Consider the following 6,421-nt stretch of genomic DNA (forward strand, 5'->3'; position numbering starts at 1 on the left):
GGTCGGTGACAACAATGAAAAGCGACAAGTAATCCACCCGAACTAAGTACTGGCATCTGACCGGGTGCTAATGGCGCCCATGTAGACTTGCATGGATGTCCCGACGGGGAGTAACATTTTTATTGACAAACTAGATCATTGATGGCGCGCGTTGCTGCGCCCATCCATTTTGGCATAATAATGGGCACTATAATGTTAACTGTGGTGATCTGACGGTAAAATTAGACCAGCGATGAGACTTCATGGTGAAAATCACTTAGTGCGTGAGAGGGCAAAAAAAATAGTTCAATGACGTGCATTGTTGCGCCCATCTATTTCCAAATATGCAATAGAAATTTCAGAAAATATATGAAAAGATGGATTGGTTGGTATAAATACTACATGGAACCAACGCTATTTAGATGTTATGCTACGAAGCCCGTAATGAAAAAAAAACCCAGTCAATGGCTAACAAAATAAGGAATCAAAGATGCATGTTTGAACCAATTTGTGTTGGCTCGACAAATGTGAAGCTATGAAATATTAAAGACAACAAATTGCGAGACGGGTGCAAGTTTAAGTTGGAGCTAGCTTTGGATAATTTACTAAGTAACGGTTAGTAAAACGCACCTGGTGAAATCTTCACTACAGATTTGTGAGGCTAAATGGTAACATACTAATGCTTCTTAATGGCAAAATGCTGATGGTATTGTATGTGACCGAAAATTTGACATGGCCGTGACTTTTGGCTGCTGCTTGCATGGTTGATCTCCAAAAATTTGGCTAGCGTAACACTTATAAAAAATTGGCAGAAAATTAATGGATTTATGTACATGCACGTTTAGATGACCAGGGAGAATGAAACTGTAGAGTGCATGTACTCCATTTATCATCGAGAAGATGGCCTATATATAGCCTTATTCAGCAAATAGGATAGCATCAGAAAGTACCCAAACCAGCCAGAAATAAACTGCACCAAAACCGAAGAAGCAAGTCCTGGAAAGACCATGCATCCAATTTAGGATAACAAAGTGTAGATACAATGCCAAGTACCAAATAATATCTCATGCCAGCCTTAGGGTGAAGGACCAGGAACCAATTAAGAGAGCACCAAAAATATGCGTAGATGGCCAAAAGGAAGTTAACGAACATCTAGCTTAGCCTAAGATAACAGTAGGAGCCCAAGGATTATCCCATGGAGCATATACACCAAATGTTTTCAGAACAGTTGAAGGTATACAAGAAAACTGTTTTCAGAACAGTTGAAGGTATTCAGCCAATAATATTGATCTAGCATGCATCCAATGCACCCAGCATTTTGCAGTGCCAGTTATGCTAGTCAAAAGTATGCGCCTTAGAAGACCATGAGTCCATCAAAGCCAACCTTAACTAAAAAGTGTGCTACAGGAATGCTTTCAGTTTCCTTTGAACTCCGGAGACCACAGGGTGTACCTAGAGATGCAGAATCTGATAATCGAATTTAAGTACATAAATCCAATAACATACTAATTGGACTAATCCTCTATTTGGTTGTTATAAACATTCAGCATGTAAAGCACCAAAAGCAATCAACTAACATCAAATTTCAGGAGTTTATAGACTTATAGTATACAATGTACATACATGAAAACAAAGAGCATGCTGTGTAGGCAGAAAAACTCATGAGCCATGGATGGACAAAATTACAGGGTGTACCAATGATTGGACTAATCCAGGAGCCATGGATGAATCTCGTTCAGGCCCGCTGCAACCCAAGTGAATGGCGACCTCCACAATTCCTGCATGAAAAGTGAGCCCTTCCAAGTTAAATCATACTCACCAACAAACAAACTATGAACTAACCCATATCAAGAACGTACCACAATGGAGGCAAATGAGCTATTTATACCATGGATTAAGGAGGGGTCTGGGCATCCCGAAAGATTTATTTGAACTCCCAGGATCTGTGGTAAGGCTCAGTCCACCCATCAGGCTAATTGAAATCGGGATTGTAGTGACCATGATGGAAGATCCTGTGCTGCCGGGGTAGAGAGGATGGGCGAGGAGTGTCAGGGAGGAAGAATATATAGGGCCAGTTCTTTTGGGCGATTCTACCAGAATCGCCCCCCTCCCCAGCTTCTCCTAGAATCACCACTCCATATGTTTTTTTACAATCCTAGCTAATTAGACCTTAACTAGATAGGATTATAAAAAAATATGGAGTGGCGATTCTGGGAGAAGCTGGAGAGGGGGGCGATTCTGGGAGAATCGCCGAAAAGAACTGGCCCATAGACGTACCACACTGCAGCGGAAAGGATTGGCACATCAATCGTCATGAATGAACGATTAGAAACTGAAGTATATTGCGAGTAGTTTCCAGGAGATGATGCGCCGGCCATCGTCACCCGCGTCCCCCCTTTCCACTTCACAGGCGGATCGACCGCGTCGGCTGGGTCCCCTCGTCTGCCGGATCGGCTACCCTCGCGCGCTCGATCCCCTCACCCGCCTCCTCTCTTCGAGTCCCCCTCCCCCGCATCCCATCGACCGCACAGTGCCCCCTCGACCGCACAGGTTCATTACGTACGCAAGCCAGGGACAGATCGGAGTCGGGCCTTGGGTTTTTGAATGGGCTGTCCCAATCGGCCCAATTAACCAGAGGCCTCGGTTTTTTCTTCCAGAGTAGCAGCCCCAGGACAGTTGGCCCAGAACGCTATAGAAGTTGGGCCAAGACGCTAGAAAACGCTACATGAAGCAGATCCGACGGCTGGAAAGGATTAAATCACCAAAACGGATGGCCACAAATCCTAGAGAGCTCGGATTAGGCTCAGTTTTACTGTCCTTAATTTATTTTATGGTCAGAGAAGTCAAAACAATTTTTGCCAAAATTCTGGTTTTTTAATGCTTTTCTTTAGGAAACCACTTGGAGCTCCTGGTCCATTTTTAGGGGTTTAGTAGTACCCATTAACCGATTTGTCACTGCTCTGCCCGGGACACCGAGTTAATGTATTGGTATTTGGTAGGAGAAGATATTCTTCGAATCCTATATAACAAGTAATCTCCACTAACAATCATCAATTTTGGAACAATGCTAGGTGCACGAGTGTCATGCGCCGTTGATCGCTGCCGAGATGACAGGCCACTTCCACATGGGGCCACTCATTATCAAATCTGCAGTCGTTATATTAGTGCAATCAACTCCGATGATGTAAGAAGAACAAAGTGGTGGACCATCTATTAGGAGGCTAAGCTGCTGTCAAGAGATTTTCCGCATGCGATGTCTGAAAGATAAGTAGACAATGCAACAGGGTCACCCACGAACTTGCTTCCTATGCTAGAGTGCAGGGAGATTTCCTTCCACCGGCGAGTGTGCCTTAGCATATTACCTCTCTCTGTGAAACTGAATGTAATCTGGGTTGAGCCCTGTTTTTAAAACACTTGGATTTGGATGTTACCTACAAAAAAAATCTACAGAGTCAACCTTTATAGTGACGTACGTATGTGTTAGCCCACGCATGTACTTTTTTCGTTTCTAAATAGATGACCAAACTTTATACTAACTTTGGTACAGAGTTAGTAATAGATGACCCAACTTTATATTAATTTTGATACAAAATTAATACAAAGTTGAGTCATCTATTTTGAAATGGAGGAAGTATGTGTTGGCCTCAGTATTACTTTCACCCGTATATGTCCTTGTGTAGTGACGTGCATGCATGCAGACCGAGCCGGTGGGGGACGGACACCTCCGTCTCCCCGGGGCGGGCCGGTGCACCACATGTGCCCGGACTGCGACCGCCTGGCCTGCACGTCGCCGGTAAAGACATCGTCACATACGCCGCACCGGAAGACTCCGCTGCTGGTTGGTTCGTGCACCAAACACTACACCGTAAGTCTGTAAGATCGCCGGTCCATCTCCCGCGGTTGCGTTCGCATGGTGTCCAAGTTGTGATCGATGACTCTGCCTCTTGCCTGCGTATGTATGATGTATGGCCGTGCTGTATTTCGGGAGAACGGCGTGGAAATAACACTGGTTTCGGACCATCTGAATATGGAACAAAAGCTTGTTTCAGATGCAATGCACTAACTGGGGTGACGATGATGTTCTTGTCTTTTTTTCTAGACAATAATGGTTCTTATCTCCCTGTATGGTGACTTGCCAAGTCTTTGACCGTATGGACATAAGGCTCCAAATATGTCCATGTTGACCGCCCGTAGACTTTGACTGTATTGGAGTCCATGTCCATCGCCACGAGAGCGTCCATGAAGACTATTCTTGAGCATACCGCGTTTCATCTATGTGTATATATGTGGACGGATGAGCTCATTCCCACGGGAGATTATTCAATAGAACATCATGAAGCGCTCTTCTTCTTCTTCCTCCTCCACTGCACAAACTATGGCAATCATGGCTATTTTATTACTATGCTACTTCTTCTTCTTCCTCCTCCACTGCACAAACTATGGCAATCATGGCTATTTTATTGGGTAAGTATTAAGTTTTTTTTTGTTTGGCAGTAATATTATGAGCAGTCTCAATATTCTACCCATGGCTTAATGTATGCAGTTCATCCAGACGGTTTCCGCCCTGTGATGGGTCCTCCATCGCCGCGGCCCGGGAAATCCATTAGTTGCGCCCATGGATGCCGCCACCTTGACACTACGCCACCGGCAACACTAGCGCCGCACCGCAAGATCCTGCAGCGAGCAGCTGCCAACGTGCCCCTAATGTATGAAGCACCACCGATGCCATGAGCACCGGGTCTCTTTTTCTTGCCGCGACATGTCGAGCTCTCGGTTATTTCATGATTTTCCTTGTCGTCTTCGAATCACACTGCGTGAAAGGGTGTTTGTGCGACTGGTATATAAGTAAAGACTCTGGAAAACAAATAATGAACGGATATGGTTGAATCGTTCTTACAACTGTATAAACAATATCTAGATAGGATGTTATTACGCGAAAATGCATAGGTGAACATGGCGCCACGCGAGGTCTTTATCTCACCATCCATTTCTCGCAGATTTGTATCGTATTCATACCATAAGCAGTGCATATCACGTATATTGAATATTCCTCCTTGCAGTATTGAATCTGTATTCCACAAAACAATCAATGCATAAGGGGCCACATGCTTGGCAAACATGACCCAACTCATTTACTAGGCACAGGTTGGGAACGTTAACTGCATTTGAAGCCTGCACCATCATCTCTCTCCATCCAGCGTTGTTGAAGTTGGAAAGTGAGGTATTTTAGTGTCATCACATTTACTAGGCACAGGTGAGGATAAATGCACCACGTCTTAATGTGTGCTGCTCCACTACATATTACTAGTGCACCACCCTCTACAGTTGCAACGAAAATGTGTAGTCTGCTAATTGGTCTGAACTTTTTTAGATGAATTAGCCTGAACTGTTAACTATGCTAGATCAGCTTAGGTCTATCTCCATGACAGGTCAGGCATGTGCGTACACATGATTAATGTTTCTAATTTGCAACTAAAAATTGTTCCTAAATTGCAGTTAATATTTTGAAAAATCAGGAATCCATGATTTTAATTTTTAAATATATACCCACCGCATAAAATTAAACTAGTTCACCTAGAACAAATAATCAGAGCCCCAAATAGCTATTTTCCTTTTTAGAATAATTAGTGTAAACTTTTAACTATGCTAGATAAGATTTGCTCTATCTCCATGTCAGGTCAGGCATGTGCATACACATGATTAATATTCCTAAATTGCAACTAAAAAATGTTCCTAAATTGCAGTAAATGATTTAAAATTTCAGGAATCCAAGATTTAAATTTTGAAAAATATGTCCACTGCATAAGATTAAACTAGTCCACCTAGAACAAATAATCAGAGCACCAATAACTATTTTTATTTTTTGGATGAATTAGTGTGAACTTTTAACTATGCGAGATCAGCTTAGCTCTATCTCCATGTCAGGTTAGCTAGGCATGTGCACAAACATGATTAATATTCCTAAATTGCAACTAAAATACAATGTTCCTAAATTCCAACAAATAATTTAAGATTTTAGGAATCCAACATTTTAATTTTCAAAAATATGTGCACTACATAAAATTAGACTAGTCCACTTAGAACAAATAATCAGAGCCCCCCAATAGCTATTTTCTTACTTTTTTATCCACATTTGCCCATGTATCTTCCAGTATGTGGTGTGTCCTCACCTATCGCACAATCTGTGTCATGTTATGCTTATCACTCAACAATCCATTTTGATGTTGTTCTGCTGATATACAATCAGCACTAGAAATTAATTCGTTTTTGTCTCAATTGTTGTGCTTACCACATGATTAAGAGCATGCTTGGATCCAAGGGACTATTTTTAGTCTGACTAAAAATAGTCTCTTTTAGAGGCTAAAGTTCCAAGCACCCCTGACTAAATAGAGGCTAGGACAAGTCTTGAGGCTAAAATTTTGTAGTCATAGGAAACCTACTA

General features: G+C 42.5%; 1 long non-coding RNA gene across 1 annotated transcript; it reads left to right on the forward strand.

Annotated features, from left to right (window-relative positions):
- The first annotated feature begins 4,303 nt into the window (after positions 1 to 4,303).
- Positions 4,304 to 5,026, forward strand: LOC125547512. Its single transcript, XR_007300692.1, has 2 exons — positions 4,304 to 4,443; positions 4,523 to 5,026. It is a non-coding gene; the product is annotated as an uncharacterized LOC125547512 (long non-coding RNA).
- Positions 5,027 to 6,421: the final 1,395 nt, after the last annotated feature.

The sequence above is a fragment of the Triticum urartu genome, chromosome 3 (genome assembly GCF_003073215.2).
Source record: "Triticum urartu cultivar G1812 chromosome 3, Tu2.1, whole genome shotgun sequence".
Classification (NCBI taxonomy): domain Eukaryota; kingdom Viridiplantae; phylum Streptophyta; class Magnoliopsida; order Poales; family Poaceae; genus Triticum; species Triticum urartu.